General features: G+C 45.1%; 1 long non-coding RNA gene across 1 annotated transcript in view; it reads left to right on the top strand.

The window, feature by feature from the left end:
* The first annotated feature begins 11381 nt into the window (after positions 1 to 11381).
* The window catches only part of LOC109526892 (uncharacterized), a 51267-nt gene continuing 45316 nt past the window's right edge, over positions 11382 to 17332 (top strand). Inside the window, exon 1 of the long non-coding RNA XR_002170429.1 lies at positions 11382 to 11582. This is a non-coding gene — a long non-coding RNA (uncharacterized LOC109526892). The remainder of the gene's footprint in view (positions 11583 to 17332) is intronic.

Genomic DNA, 17332 nt, shown 5'->3' with positions numbered 1-17332 from the left:
GGCCCGCACCACACACACACACACACACACACACACACACACACACACACACACACACACACACACGTATCTGCACATATGATCCCTCCAAGGTCTTCACTGCCTCAAAAATCAGGTCTCGCATTTACAAAAAATATGCAGTCGCGCACCTTCTGCTTTGTCTGCATTTGCATGGTGTGTGTGTGTGTGTGTGTGTGTCTGTGTTTGACTGACTGACTCTCTTGAAACCCAAACCCTGGTTGGAAAGCCGAGTGTGCGCTTTCAAAATGAAATTAGAATTTCAAACTAGCGTTAGGTTTTCAAAATTAATATGCCACTTATTTCCCAAAAAGGTTTAGTGTAGCATGTCAGGATTGCCAGCCTGGGTTCGGGTTTCAGGTCAGGTCTCCAGCTGGTGTCGGGGTTTCAAATTAGGTTTTTGCAGACACGGTGGTAGTTTCAAGTTCATTTTTAATTTGGGTTATGGTTTCAAATTGGCATATAAAGCTGGCGACCGAAATGTCATTTTTGTGTGCAAGTGGTAGAATTTGGTAGGAGTGTGTTGGTGTTTACCCGCCTGGAAGCCACGCGGCACATGAGGGCGGCGGTGCGCCCGGGACTTTGCCGGTGTCTATTTTCAAGACGCCGCAGGCGGCGCGGCAGCTAACAGCTAGCCGCTAAATCCACCGCTGAGCTGATGCCACAAGGTTGTGTTTTGACAGCGCGACGCTCCGCTTCCTCTCGCCCGCCCCGGCCGTCTGGCTTGCCGGGTTGCCCTCGTTTGCACAGGTGCCGGCGGGAAAACCAAACTTGGCGGACCTCCGCCAAGGCAGAGGGCCGCGGCACCTTCCAGCTCGTTAAGAGTTAAGACTCAACCGCTACGGGAAAATATCCACATCCATGGACCATCTGTTTATGTTTCAGTTTCGTCCTTTATCGTCCATCCGTTGTCCAGCTAAGTCTTAGCCAGCTAGGCTAGCTCAAGTTGCCTATTACCCGCAAAATGATCATACCCTCTTAGCTTGTTGAAACAAGGATAACGTTACCCTGCTAACTAAGACCTACTTCCTGGCCGGGGAGCAAACTGTGCTTGTGTTCCCTGTTGAAATAATTTTGTTAGCTTGCCATCCAAAATGCTTTCAACTTTATACTACAAAAGCAAGGCCTTGCTACTTGCTTGCGTGGTTACTGGCAAGTTTGGCCAACTGTGAACTAGCTAGGCTAGGCTAGTTGTGTGCTTGTGTTGGAATTTCCATCTCATGGGTCAATCTGTCCGTCCGTCATCCACCTAACCCTCAATTCATTTATCAAACAATCCATCCTCCCACCTATCCTTTGTGCTAACCTTCATCGCTACATGCTAACAGAAACCATCTTGTGTTATTGGCGCAATGCGTTTGGAGCCAGTCTCAGAGAGATCACCTGTCGTGGCGAGGTTGTGTTCCAGTGGGTGTCAATGCTAATGCTAAAGCTACAACATCATTTCGCCCATCCGTCAGCTCCCGGCGGGCCTCGTTTGCGCGTCTGAACCTGAGCCGACCCGAGCAGGCAGCTGACGGAGTGGCCCGTGAGCCAGTCGCACTGCAGTCGGCGGGGGGCCGCAGTCACCTTGCCGGAAGCTCTCCGCGTGGCGCTTTAATGAAGGCGGAGGAGGAGCGTGTCCGGAGGTGTTGTTGATGAGGATGAGGATGATGTCACGTCGGGCTGGCGCGAGAGGCAGCAGATCGCTTCTGACTCGGTCAGCAGATGTTTGGAAATGGCGCTAATGTGAGTACGCTGCCGCCTCCATGGGTGGCGGGGGAAACTGATTGTGAGCACAAGTGAAATAAAAACAAGGCTATTTTTACCCCTTGGTCGTTGGCCAGTGGAAAAAAGAGTCGGCAAAAACAAAATGTGGATCTTTATATAGCTGTTGCTTAACATTTTAATCGCTAGCCTTTTTGGTAGGTGACCTAGCTTAGTGATGTTGCGACATAGCTTAGCAATGGGAAGACGTCGTTTCGTAACATAATTCAGTGACGTTGTGACATAGTTTGCAATGTCGTGACGAAAATCGACTGCGTTCTTCCCACAAGGTCACCCGACTTACTTTTCGACTTGCGATGTCTTGAATAATCACTCCTTTTGCCACTTTTATATAGCATGTCTTTCATAAATGCTGCGTCTGCTGGTCTTTTTTTTTTTAGCAATGTGGAGATGTCGTTTCAGAACATAATTCAGTGACGTTGTGACATAGTTTGCAATGTCGTGACGAAAATCAACTGCGTTCTTCCCACAAGGTCACCTGACTTACTTTTCGACTGTCTTGAATAATCTCTCCTTTTGCCACTTTTATATAGCATGTCTTTCATAAATGCTGCGTCTGCTCGTCATTTTTTTTTTTTAATTGAGTGGTGCCTTTTAATGAGCCCGCGAGTCTTTTAAGGCGTTCCGTTTTCATTTGGCCCAATGTCGCCGATCAATCTTGACGCACGACTCGGCGCTTGACACTTTTTGAAAGTCTTTGTCGAGTATGCCCCACATTGTTCAATCATTTCGACTTTTCACGACGACTAAACACTTTGTGGCTGTTGAAGTCATACTTTTCATTCATGCGGCCTCAAACGCTGAATGGTTGTGTTTTCAATATCTTTTGTGAGATATTATCAGAACATCAGACAAAAGAGAAGAATATCTGACATTTAGTTCCAGTGGTAAAAATTTCAAAATGAGTTTTTACACAATGTAGGTCCATAAAAAGTCGGACTTTTACTAATAACATATGGCCAAACATCGAAATTGTGTATTAAAAACCATTTTTATTGATTGATTTCCTAAAGAAAAAAATCTCTCTCTCTATTGTAAAATTCTATACATTTTTTTCAACAAGATAAATGTACAAAACAAAAAAACGAAAGTAATGAAAAACAGTAAATTCACCAAAAAATATATAATTCAAATGGTATTCTTCCATAATACATAAATATTAAAATATGTCATGTTTTGTCCGCATATGCAAAAAAAAAAAAAAAATCATATGGCTTCAAAAATATGTCTAATTTTGGGGGTCATTTCCTTCTTAGCATCCTAAATACATGGCACGCACACACCCCCAAACCAGATTGGACGTTGGGGCAAAATCCCACCATGAGGGCCTCCTTCAGTCTTTGTACCAACAATCGTATTTGATGTATGCATTATAATTGAGATGATGTTGATGATCCTGTTTGTTGGCTAAAGGAGATTCTGCCACGCGGGATTAGCGGGAAGTTTGGAGGTTTACCAGGAAAAAAAACAAGAGAAGGGGAAAAAAACAATGAAAATCAGTCACGTTAAAATTGGAATAGAATGAAAGGATTACATTTTTTTTAATTAACTTTTGACAACGGCCTCAGTTAATAATGTCACAAAGAGAGCACAACAACTCATTAACAGTTCAGATGGATGAAAAAACAAGATCAGGTAGATTATTCAATGAAAACAATAGATCTCCCCCTCAAAAAAAATCATAATTATTCTTTTTAACATAATTGACATGACTTAACACAGTCTGTGTTTCAGTTAGAGTAATGAGATTTTACTTTTTATTTTTTTAATTAAATAAAGCGTTTGAGCAAAGCTATGAACTTTTTATGTCAAAAACTCCACTCATCTCTCTTCTGTCACGTACTTGCCAAATGTAGAGACATGATTTCAAGTGTTCAATGTTAATAATAGCCCCCAGTGAACAACAAGCTCGTTTCATAAGAACAACGTAATGCAGCTTGAAGCGACTCATTTCGTTGGAAAAATGTTTGGCGCGGACCCGCTTTGGGCTAAAACAAGCCGCCGTTAAAAGACATCATTAAAAATATGCACCTTTTTTTTTTCTCAGTGCGCCTCAGGGAGACAAGATTCTGTCAATCAAAAATGGAAAGAAAAAAAAAACAGGACAAAACTCATTTTGTAATTATGCAGAGTCAGCAGATGATTCCCATTACACGATAAATTCACGTGATCATCAAGTTCAGGACGGCGTGACGAAGAAGACAAAAACTGATGCGTCAATTGAAAAGATGTCCATTGATCGCATTTTTCAGACACCGCATATGTCTCTTTAGCTGTCAAAACATCAGGTCGCACAAGCTGACCAAGGTCAAAGGAAAAAGTAACAAACAAACAAACAAACAAAAAAACACAATGTGGGAAAAATCCACCCAAAAAAAAGCTGAAATATTTTGATCTGTGGGATAAATATCCATACCAATTTTTGTATACGTTGCAAATATTTTGCATGTAGAACTAATATGGATTTTTTTCAGAATAAAATATGAAATGCGAATTGTTAACCAAAAATAGCAGGCTGGGGAAAAAAAAATGGGATGAAAAGTATGAAAATAAATTGACAAAAATGTGCACAAACCTAAAAGAAGATACTCATATATTAGATACAACAAAACTCCAAGGCTGTTTTTTTTTTTTTATTCGATATAAAATTAAAAATACAAACGTAACTGAAGTGCCAAATGCCAAATTTTGCACTTGATTTTGCATTCTATATATAATATCCATTCGTTATCTGACCCGCTTCTCCTCAGAACCGGAACCTATCCCAGCCGTCTTCGGGCAGCAGGCTGGTTGCCAGCCAATCGCAGCGCACACACAGACGAACAACCATCCGCGCTCACACTCATACCTTGGGACATTAACCTGCCATGCATGTTTTGGGGATGTGGGAGGAAACCGTAGTACCCGGAGAAAACCCACGCAGGCCCGGCGAGAACATGCAAAAACTCTCCTCAATCAGGCCAGAATCGAACCTCGGCCATCTGCACTGTATGGTATCATGTGATTGATATATATTTAAAATTATCTGAAGTTAAAAGGAAATATAACTGGAGTCAGTGGATTTAGCGTTGAGCTCCCCTCCCCAACCGTTGCCACGGCAACAGCATCCCAACGTTGCGAACATGTGCTGATGTTTAACACCAGCGCGGTATTGGCACCCGCGTGAGTGCCATCGCGTCCATTTTTCATGCCAACCCATGAAAAATGAACATTTCCTCCCGGCGTGAGGAAGATGCGACGAGACGTCTTCCTCACATCATCATCATCTTCATCACGGTGGTCCTCATCTTTGACGCGGTCCTTCGGCGTCACCCCGCTGTGGGGCGCCGGCGTTGACATTGAGAGCATGCGACAAGGCCCGCGCCCGCCCGGGCTGGACGGCGCCCCCTGCAATATGAACTCTCATTTGCGCAGCAGCTGTGCCGAGCTGAGAGCATCAAACATTGAAGGAAACAGCTGCCCGCCATCCGCCGCCGTTGCCGCCGCCATTAACACGCCCGCCTCGCCGCCCGACCCCCCGCGCCATCGCCGCCACGCTACACTCTGGCCACGAAAAAAAAGCCAGCGCTCTTTGCCAGTGTGGTGCCGGAGGAGGATTTTGAATCCTCCGACAGTTGGAAAGGTGTGACCTCACCAAATATTTGGACGTGTGGTCGTGAAAGGAGACTTTGAGGCCTTCCGGGAACCGCTTCTAACAACAAGGCATACCGAGGACTAGTTGTTACCGTTGTAGCGTTGTCGATGTTTTTTGTTTTGTGTTCTGTTGCATTATTATTTTATGTTCAATGATTATGTACATTAGAGATCAAAGACCAACAAATATGAAGTAAACACATACATGATGTCATTGAATATGATGTAAGCATGAGAGAGATGAACGTTAGAAATCAAAGAAAATAAAATGTAAAAACTAACCGTATTTGGCATTGAGGCCGGGTTGCGGTTAGCCTAGCGTCACTTTGAGCCCAACGTCTCTGAAGTGACGAATTTGTCAGAGAGGCGGCGGCATCGGAAGCCATTTCCTCGGAGACGCGCTCACTAATTCACATTGGCTTTCACGGCAAGTAGCGCGAGCACTAGCAGGGGAGCATGAAAGGTGGTCCGTTATTACGAGCGACTGCTCGGAAGTACGGCAACACGACATCGCCTGAACCTCCGCTGGGGCCCGGACCTCCGGCTGGCCCTCAACGCCTGTCACTGATGAATAATTGAGCACAGCCAGTGTACAGTAGTTGGTGATATTCAGGCTGTAGATTATAAGACGCCAACAAGGGCCGGATTTGATTTTTTTGACTTTTTATGAATTGATGTACATGTACACTGTCATCTCAGAGAAAAGATGTATAAGCGCACCATTTATAGTTAAATGTCATCCTTAAAACATGTTGCATAGGAAGAAATCATGTGTGGCATGATGCATCATTTGAGCGGGACCGGATGAAGTGCAGTTTTGGGGAGCCTTTTGGTCTACAGCCGACCACGCCAATCACAATCAATTTGTAGGATATGATCTCCAACTCACATTTATAGCTTGATGCCCTCCTTTCAAACCCTCACCATGAGCAAGACATTTTGACGTGACATATCGTAAATGAAGACGTAGTGAGACATATTCTCTTTTTGAACCTGACATAATAGTAGTACATTACAGTATAGTGTTTTTTTTAGATAGATAGATAGATAGATAGATAGATAGATAGATAGATAGATAGATAGATAGATAGATAGATAGATTGATAGATATTTTTAACGCACTCTTCATTAGCCCGCTGTGCACGCTTTGGCCTCATCGCGGCAGTGTGGTTCAGAGCATGTAGACAACATACCTAATCTACGTTCATTAAACGACCAGAAGAAGACGGTAGCCGACATGACACCAACGAAGAAGAAATGGCCGCACCCGCCTTCCGCGCAAGGGAGAGCGGGATCGAAACGCTTGGATAAAGAACATCGGAAAGAGTTGAGGGCTTCGTACATGGAAAAAAAAAACAAAAATTGAGTGGTGGCGCTTCATGGAAGGCGAGGATTGCCAATTGACACGATTTGAAAACAACCACGAACGAAGGAGTTCACAGGTAAGCACAGCTGGGCTGCGAATAGTCAATGTGAACGAAATTAATGAGAGGGTTTGAAAGGGTTTCAAAGATGACAAAATGAATGAACTAAATATAAAAAAAAAAGAGAGATAGATCAGGCAATACTGTTAATGAGCGTAAATCGAGATTTCAGTGGTAATTAATTTTTTTTGTGTGCGTGTAGTTTTACAGGACTACACATTGGGAGGCCAGAGAGATGGGATTGAGGTCGACGCGCTAACCATATATATACTTTTTTTTTTTGTAACAAGCGTATTTAAACATTTTTGTTGTCCTTCAGTAGTGGCAGTGCCGACTATAGTCAACGCGGGGCTCCCTATACCCTTGAGGACGATGGTATATGAGAAATTAAATTCTAAATCTGTCATGACTCACAAGACATACGTCACACATGCAAATGTAAATACGTATAAATACAAAAATGTAAATATGTATAAATACTACAGTAGTCTAATCTTAATCCTTGGACTGGATGGCGCAGGTCTAATCTGGTCCACGCGTATGATCATCATCATCACCACGGCGATGATGAATTGATAAATCCACGTGAACGCAGACAAACAATAATAACACAAATGAACAAGCGGATGCTCGGCTACCTTGACTATTCTAATCCTCATGTTGAGTGCACCCCATCTAGTTGAGGGAATTAAAATCTCGACAAATAAATACGTATTAAACATTCATTTTGATTAATAAATCGAAAATGTGCAAGAAGGCGAGCGAACATATTTAGCAGCATCACACAAGCTAACAAGAAGTTCTCCAGCTAGCTTCACGCGAGAAATGATGTAGCTTGCGCGTGCTAGTGCTTTGTCTACATTGCAGGACTGACACCCTAATTCAAATTTTAGCCCTTAATTTGAAACCCAAACCTTTGCTAAAAATCTCAATCTTGTCTTGAAACCCTCATTTAAATTTATTGTCTTCAAACCTTAACCCTTATTTGAAACCCTAACCCTGGTTTCAATAGTTTTTACAAGTTCCAACTCTATCTTGAAGCTCTGTCAGTTGTTTAAAAACCTAACCCAGGCTTGAAATCTGCAACATCGCTTAAATACTTGAAACCCGAATTCTGGCGCAAAACTCAAACTTTTGCTTCCCCCATGAGCATGAAAAAGACAACCAGACACTTCTTGGCGACCATTCACGCTCTCTGACATTGTGATATCGATTTGTGCGTTGTGATAGCGGTTTAAGCTCAGCCGCTTAAACCGGTCGTTGGTAAGTCGGTTGCCATTTAGTTTGCGAATACGGTTAAGCCCGGGGTGGGGGGGGGGGGGTCCCCCGACCAATCCCACCCTCGTTTGTGACATGCCACTCGCTTTACACTAAATGGGGATTACCTTGCACTCCCATTTGGAGCTTTTGTTCACAAAACAATCGGCCCACAATGAAAACCATCAAGTCAACCTGCCTCCACACAGATTTCCACCGAGCATCGCCGCAGATTTGCGCCGGTCACCAAAATGGGAGTTTCCATTTGGGACATGTACGTGAATGGACAAACCAAGGGACAATGGGTTACATTTTTTTTTTGGCATGTGCAGCACGTGGGTGGAGAGCAAGTGTGAAAACATCTGTCAGCGGGTAACAAAGCAGCGCTTGCAGATGTTCCTCTACTGCAACCTTGTGAAAGGAAAGCGGCCCTCCCCGCTAGCGGAAAAAAATGTGGCATTAAGCGCCACCTTCTGCTTTCGTCCTGACACAAGATGGACTCTAATGCATATTTAGCCTAGCTTAGCTTAGTTTAGGGCCTGAATGAAGATGGAAAGTGTAACAATAAGCCGCGGATTTAGCGGCAACAATAGGGGCAACCTACATTTGACTTAATCTTTGCTGGGATTAGCGTGCGCGGCTAACGGCGCAGGATATCAAAATGCATATTTTTTTTCTCTCTGTGGCGGCGGGATCACGACTTTCCTCATATGCTGCCGAATTACCCGCCCGAACGGTCGCCATTAAGGGCTGGGATGTCACGACTTTTGTGTGCTAATGGCCTCCTTGTGTTTCCAAAGGGCTTAGCTTATTTTATCTTACTTTCAATTGTGTGTGTGTGTGTGTGTGTGTGTGTGTGTGTGTGTGTGTGTGTGTGTGTGTGTGTGTAAATGGAGAGACACATGTTAACATTTTGCATGTCTGCGTGTAACAGGCAAATATTGACTTTGTGTTGTGGTGCCAACATACAGAAAAAACAAGGTTGGCCGGTCATTTGAGAATTGTAATTTACTTTATTTCTGACTTTTGTTTTCAGATTTGGGCGATATTAATGTAGTTATGAATGAACACACAGATGATTCCAGAATATGTGAGATGACAGACACGCATGTTGGGATCAGACGTGTATAAGAATGGACAGACCTTCACTTTGTGTCTTGTTTTGTGAACGGACTCACTTTTAGTGAAATAATATCCTAACTGGCAAACATTTTTACACGATATGTGAACCGACATCCATACGTTGCCATGTCACACAGAATGGCAACGTTGGAATCTCATTTGCCGGTGACATCGCGAAGCTAACAAACGTCCAGCTTCTCCCTGCTTCCTCTCCCGCGCAAGCTAGCGAGTGTGAAGTCACGGAAAGGACAAGCCGCCCGACGCGACGCTACGCTAGGCTAATTGCTCATGATGAATCAAATGGGGCAGCCCGCCCTTATTATTACAAGGAGATAAATTGCGCCAACACTTCGAGGCTGCCGGCTAGCGATAGCGACGCTAACGGCGGCGTAGCATCCGTCACGCTAAATAGCTCGCTAGATTATTGCGCGGCAGAGGCGGCGGCGGCCATGTTGGGGAGATAAGACGCGGCGGGGGAGTCGGATGCCGAGGATCCCTTCTCGCTGACGGCGCAGAGCCAAGGGCAATGACGGCTAAGTAATGTGTGGATTATTGCAATTAGCATGGCAAAGTACTTACAGGGATCAAATTAAAAAATTCATTAAGGCGCACAGTTAATTAAGGAAGACTTTTCGGGGCGTACGGGATAAATTATGACGCCTATTAAATGTGTGACGGGCCGCCCGGGCTCCCTGGCGGGAAGCGCGCTGCCGCTTAGCAGCAATAACGTTAGCCTGCCTACTTTTTTCTTTAGGTTTATTTATTAATTTATCCCCCCCCGTCACTGGTTTATTTTGAGTGGTCGTATTGTGCGGGTTGACTGTTGGCCAAAAGGAGTGATTGCGGGCCTACTTTGATGGGCTCGGTCGATTGCAATGATGGATCGCCCTACCCAGCCATCAAAACTGAAACCAAAGCCAGAATTTGGTTTTAAACCTTGCCGGTGAGCTCGGACACTAACTCATATTTGAAAGTCTAATCTAGACTCTAATTTGAAACCCTAACTTTGGTTTTACACTATAATTTAAAAGCCTAACCCTTTGTTGAAACTCTGAGTCTTGAAACCCTAATTTGAATTCATGAACCTTGTTTAAAACACTCACCAAACCTTGAAACCCTACAATTGGCCTGAAACCCCAGAGTAATTTGAAACATGAACTCTTTTTTGTGAAACCTGAATTTTAAACCCTAAATTTGACACAATAAATGGAAACCTTATCCCGCAACCCAGACTTTGAACCCTAATTTGACACCCTACACTTGGGACCACACTGTAATTTCTAACCCTAACCTTCAAATCCTAATTTGAAACCCGAACGGAAGCTCGAAACCCAAAGATTGTCTAGATCCGCCACCTCTTGTTTGAAACCTTACCCAGTACATTTGGTGCGAATCAAAACAAAAAGTTTTGCCCAGTTAAAAGTCCTTTGGTGCCCGAGTGCATCGGAGTCAACTTAAAAGCGAGCGGGCCGTCAGAACCTTACCGAGCGCTCGTCGCCGGGGATCCACGAGGGCAAAACTTTGGGCGAGATAAAAGCGGCGGAAGCTTTTGTGGTAATTTCCCTTCCGTCTGTCCCCGATCTGCGTCGGCTCTGTAATTAGAGTGCCGCGGCCGTTTCTCTAATCCTGACGGCGCTTCCTCATTCAGGCGCCATTGTCTGAGCGCCGCAACGTGCTCGTCCGCGTCCTTAAATGGGCAGATAAGGCTCGCCTAAGCCTTTGAAATCGGCCCCGCCGCACGTGACCGACGTCGGTAGCTCGCACGCGCGCACTCGCCGCCAGAAAGAAAGAGCGGCCGGCTTAGCGCGGGACGCCACGCGACACGACGGGCTGCCGCCCTCATTCTAACGCATCCCACAGGACATGTTTCCCAGGCGGAAAGTCGTCGAGGAGCGTCCGCGATGGCGCCCCGGCGGGACTCGATACGACGACGACGGGAGTGATGAAATGGTCAGATGGAGCGCCCAGCGTGGGCACGCGCTCCAAAACGAGATTGCAACACGTGACTACAGGGCCGCTTCTGGTCATTGTTCTCGCTTTAAATGGACAAGAATACATACTGCGTCTTCAGTGGGAGGGGTGCGGGGGGATAAAAAAGTGAAGAGGAAACAAGTTAAATTCTTAGAGGACTGTTTGTTTTGTTTTTTTTCAAGAATAAGGTCAGGATTTTGTGCATTTCATCATAGTTATTATTATTCAGGAATGGGTGAGCACCAATGTCAGGTATCGATCGGTCTAACCTTATTTTTCGGTACCTGTAGATACCGCCCATACCAGCCACCGGAATAAGTCCTCCTCGGCACTATCCTGCGGCCGTTTGACACACGAGCGAATGAATCATCATCTGCGCTGCAAAGAAAGGTCACCATTTTTTTTATTATTGTCTTCAATGAAATTTGACAGAGTGTATCAAAAAGAGTACAAGAGGTATCTGTACTTGGTATCGGGGAGCGAGAGTCAGTCGTCGGGAAGTTTGAACGCGGCAAAACCAAAGCACGGCAGCGGCATCCGACTTGTGGGCATGGAGCCGCCAGCCCCCGCGCCCCTGGACCCCAAACACCACCAACAACACCCCCCCCCCTTTTTTATAATCCCCCCCCCCCCCCCCCCACCAAAAAAAAAAAAAAAGTAAAAGGAGCCATCTGTTCACCACCGGGGGGGCTAAGGAACATGTTGACATATTGCCACGAACGTTATGAAACACACGCTTCATCATTTCACCGCCGCCGCATCGTGATTCATCCGCAAAAAAGAAAAAAAGGGGGTCGGCGCGCGACATTTCTTCCTTTGACGTGTGAAAAGTTGAATCACCAAGTGGACGCCTTCTGAGATGAGTCGCGATTTTCCAGGAAGGCGGATCTATGATTTTCAAAGCTGATCTTTTTGAGAATGGGCCTTCGCCTGACCCCGCCCCCTCTCATTTGGAAGACGGATTTTTCTCGAATCTTTTGTCATCGCAACTCGGGGCTGTCACCAACACATTTTTTTTGAGAATGGTGAACTTTTTGCTTTTGACTTAGATCAACATTTTGTGGTTGTTTTTTTTTTTCTTCTTCTTCTTCTTTCTGTTGTGCGAGGCGACAATCAACATGAGTAACTGACACCTGATCGAGTGTGCCATGGACTTTTCTGGATTATTTCAAGATGTTCCATTTACTCCAGGTGCCAATTGTAATTCTGCCTAATCAAAACAACACCACTGCCGCGAGTGGTTGATCCCAATTTGTTTCCATTTCCATTTTTACATTTTTACCGTTTTAAAAAAAAAAAAAAATCTCATTTACTCAGATACTTCCTGCTTCGTGGCTCGCTCGCGAGGCGGCCGCGGCGCGCCGAGGAACAAGCTGCAAGGTTATATGGATGTTGATGGGGAGAAGCTGCATAATTAATTTGTATATTCTAGCATGACAGATGTTTGATTTTGGCCCTAAAAGTAATTAATAATAAGAGAGTGCGGCGAGAGGCAGATTGCCGCAAGATTATTTATGAAGACTCCTCACGGACCAATTTGAGCAGCATGCATGTGTGTATATGTGTGTGTGTGTGTGTGTGTGTGTGTGTGTGTGTGTGTGTGTGTCACCTGCTTCCTTAGCGGTCCCAGCTGTTAGCCTAGCTTTTAGCACTCTCGTGGATGGAGATTAATATAGAGAAAGGGGTGGGGTGAGGGGGGGGGGAACATCACGCAAAACAAGGCTGTAATTGTCGACAACAACGTGGTGGGATTTCCACTAATAGGATGCAATTTCGATATCAGACACCATCAAAGACAATCTACCGTTCCTTGTAATGCAAATGATGGACTTTAAAGATCATCGACCATTGAAAAGGACGCAAATGTGACACTGTCTTGTCCAGGGAAACCGAGACAACGAAAGTGTTAATAAAAAATGATGAGATGTATTTAAGAAAGAAAAAAAACATGGAGGGACACCGTTCACAGATGTGTCGAGGCAGCCTTCTCCCCCCTCCCCGCGTCTTGCGCTCTCATTTGATCTTGTTGGGAGGCGGTGAAGGTCAGCGCAATCAGCGTTTTGAGCAACTACACAAAGTACAGACTGGCGCATGTGCAGGCAACTTTGCTTATCCGCAAAATAACTGGTGAGCATTCAGTGGTACAAACAGTTACTTCCATTTCGCGCTTGTTATATGTCAAATTCCCATTACATCTTGAAAATATTTTTGCGAGATCACGGGGGCGACAAAAATGAGAGACCATAAAACATGGCGAGCGCGCATGAGACGTCAGATCAATAAATAGATGTCCAGGAGAGATCATCGGCCTTTCGACATTGCGCAATAGACATCGGAAACATTGAGTAGGATGCAAGTACGCTCCTGCGGTGAGAGCGAGTGTTGAGCTTCGCTGCGAGCGCCGTTATGAAGCTCCGCCTGACTTCAGATGATTAAAAAAGGAAAAGCAATGCATGGCGGAATGTTGACAAAGGGCTGAAAGTCATCTCCTTAACGAGGCTGTAAATCAGCCGCGGAGGCAGTTAGCGCAAAGTCGACGTGATTGTTTGAATGTGCTGTGCTGATTGAAGCCGTCACGCTGCGTGACGCATCTCGTAGCGCCGCAACATTGTCTTCGCAGCAGAGCCCGCACGCGCCGCATTCTTTTCGTATTTATTTATTACTTGATAGCGCCTTCGGAGGTGAAGACTTCAACACCGGCCTCCCACCCTTTCTCTCGTATGCTGTAAAAGGAAATTCAACAGACAAAGCCAGTCTCAATTAGCAACACGGACTTTGTTTGGTAGACGTCATGAGAAAAGTCACAAAAACAAATAAAAATTTAAAAAATAAGCCACAAGAGGCCAGGGGTCGTTTTGGCTGTTTCCAGTTGCCCTTCAAACACAAACTCCAGCAAGTTTTTGAAAATTCAGCCCCCCAAGCCGGTTTTACTGAGCAACGTAAAATTTGGTCGACATGTCCGTTGTGAGCAGACACAAAAAAGTCTCATGAAGCCATACCCGGAACAAGACAGCAAGGCAGGCGTTTAGGTTTGAAGAGGTCCGCCCCCCTCCCACCCCCAACTTCAGTTACCAATGTAAGATTTGGTCGGCATGTTCATGTGATGAGAAGACCCACAAAAAAAGTCTCAGGAAGCCATGCCTCAAAGGGCACACAAGGCAGCCATTTTGATTTGAAGCGGCTATTTTATGCATCATTTTGGCCATTTTGGGGTCCTCGAGAAAGGGACTACTGTCTCATTTTTTTTCATTACCACCAAATTTGAACCACAAAAACTCGACAGGTGGGTGACGGTAAATAGTTTTTTTGTTTGTTTTTTTGTTTTTTTTATCAATGCATGTGGCCGAAACATGCAACAAAGTTTGATTCCAAACAAAGACGACACAGTCATCCGGAGGCGAAGCGATTTCTTCCCAAATCAATCGCTTCCATATCGCAGCTCGTTTCAATTCCGTCAGCACAGATGAACAAATAAACAAAATGATATCCATGAGGACAAACGATTTTTTTTCCCTTGATGAAAGTGTGAATGTTTGCCAGGGAAGGCTCGTTTACGGCGGATGCGCACATAGACGCTATACGAGCGGCCGTTTGCGTGAGTGATGGGCCACCGCCGCGTCAGTGTTTATGACAGATTTCCGGCCTGCATTTCCATTCCACTTATTTTGCCTTTAATGCATGTGTGAATCAATTAATTCCGCCGTCATAAAAAGGAAGGCCGCCGTAAAGTGTGCGCCGGAGTTAATGAGTCCGGCATTACCACATCATTACACCAGCTGGCATAACGGAGCATGTGTTGTTTGTCATAATATGTGCCGACACGCTTAATAGTCATAAATTGTTTGCTACGCCGTGTTTGGTGACAAAGATGGAGGGCCTCGCGCACTGATTTCAGCCGGCGCCGTCACCCCGCCGAACGCCCAAAATGAGCTTACGGGGATCAACGGGCAAGCCGCACCACCGAAACGCTTAACATCCAAAACGTGGCTGCAACATTGAACGCGTGTTCCGATTTCCTGTGCCGGCGTTTTCTGACTTTTTGTGTTGACCCTTGTAGGGCAATTTCTGATATTTCCAATTGTCCTAGATATGAGTTTTTGAAAATTCAGCTCCCGAAGCCTGTCAAACTTAGCAATGTGAAATTTGGTTTGTGTCAATCGCGAGTAGACCAACAAAAAAGTAGCAAAGTGAAATTTGGTTTGTGTCAATCGCGAGTAGACCCACAAAAAAGTAGCAAAGTGAAATTTTGTCCGTGTCAATCGCGAGTAGACCCGTAAAAAAGTCTCAGGAACCCCATGTCTGAAAATATACAGCAAGTCTGACACTTGCTTGCGAGATCAACATTTGAAGCCTGTTTTAGGTTCTTCCAGGTGCCCTCCAGAAGCCGACTCATCCCACTTTAGTTGTGAAAATTTGAGTATGGGCTGTTTCATGTGGATGGAGAACTGCCGTGATGCGAGTTAAATGCCATCCTTTTGATTAAAGAGAAAAAGAAAGCGTCCGTATTCCAGATCAGAGGCGGCAGCATGCGAGACGAATAAGTCCGTTTGATTTGTTTACCCGCCCAATATCCGGGCCAAAACCAAAGCAGTTTTTCTTGGAAAATCTCTGTGAGAAATTTCGACACATTTCATCCAAGATGGACTTCACCTTAAAAAAAACGGCGTTTACTTGCAATCGAAGCCATATGTTTAAGGACGCGTGTACAATCTTTGAGATGAAATGAAGGGTTTATGTTTGGACAGGAAAACAACCAAAAATCTCTCCATATTGAGAAAATGCTTTTCATCTCTTGCCCCCGTGATGAATTCCTTAATCCGCATCTCATTGTGACGAGCCATGTAATTACATACGCCGGGATGAATAATCCATCTTTTCAAGCTGCTTGTAGCAGCAGACGCGACATCAGTGGATTACGCCGACTTTCGCTCGCAAAGTCAGCGTCAGGCGGGGGCTCTTGACCCGGAAATTTCCTGGATTCTGAGGTAGTGTCAGAGGTTGCGACGGGGCCGGTGGAGTCCCTTTGGCAGTGGCCATCAGGAGGGCGCTTGGGAACCCGTTGGCCCCCAAAACTCTGCCGTTTTGCTTGGTGACACCGCAAAGCGCACCTGTTTTGACCTGCTTGGCGATTCGGTTGACTGCTTGCAGTTTCACGAAATAACTCGATATTTGAGGGGAAATTCAGAGCACGTTTCACTCCGCAACATGAAATGTTGTAAGCATTTCTATCACGAATAGACTCACCAAAAAAAGAAGCTGTAATCGAGAAGACATCGGATGTCTGACGTCTTGCTTTGAAGCTCTGATTTGAAACTTTTTGAACTCAACCACAAAACTCTATCTGAGGATTTTTTTTTGGGGGGGGGCACGGGGGCTGATTCAGACCCTCCAGCCAGCGTCACTGGGCAATTTAAAATTTGGTACGTTTGTCTATGAAGAGTTGACCCACAAAAAAGTCTCAAGAATTCATGCCTGCATAGACACAGAAAGGCTGCCAAACAATTCGGGAAGGATAATTTCAAGGAGTCCTTTCAAGACAACCTCCTCCTTGAGAGTTTTTGAAAATTCAGCCCTGAAGTTAGTTTTGGTAGGCATGTCATGCCACAAAAACATCTCTGCCTGAAAGGACACGGCAAGGCGACCAATTGGATTTGGGATTTCCAAACTAATTTGGAAAGCATGTCTATCATGAGTAAACCCACAAAAAAGTCTCAAGAAGCCATACCTGAAAAGGCTTGCAATTCAACCATAAGATTTTTTTCCAGCTACATGAAATTTAGTAGGCATGTTTATCATGAGCAGACCCACAAAAAAAGTCTCAAGAAGCCATTCCCGCAAAGATACAAAAAGTCTGCCATTTGAGTTCGAAGCATACATTTTGGCAATTTCCAGGTGTCCTCCAAAGGAAAAGCTCCATTTCCTTCCGGCTCTGTCCGCTTTTGCGTGTTGTGCAACGAAGCGACGTGGAAGCCAACACTTTGAGGAGTCGCGTCCCGAGTGCCGCGCGGCGACTCGAGGAAGCAGATGGAGTTTCGCGCAAGCTCGCTCGGTCAGCGCGGCTCATAAGCTGCTCAAGATTTCATGTCTGGGCCCATCCTTGTCACAGCTTGTATCACCTCGGCGACAGATGTCACCGACAG

This window comes from Hippocampus comes, unplaced genomic scaffold (assembly GCF_001891065.2).
Source record: "Hippocampus comes isolate QL1 unplaced genomic scaffold, H_comes_QL1_v1.1 scaffold128, whole genome shotgun sequence".
NCBI classification, from domain to species: Eukaryota; Metazoa; Chordata; class Actinopteri; order Syngnathiformes; family Syngnathidae; genus Hippocampus; species Hippocampus comes.
The sequence above is the reverse complement of the archived record's forward strand: the minus strand, read 5'-3'. Positions and strand labels throughout refer to the sequence as shown.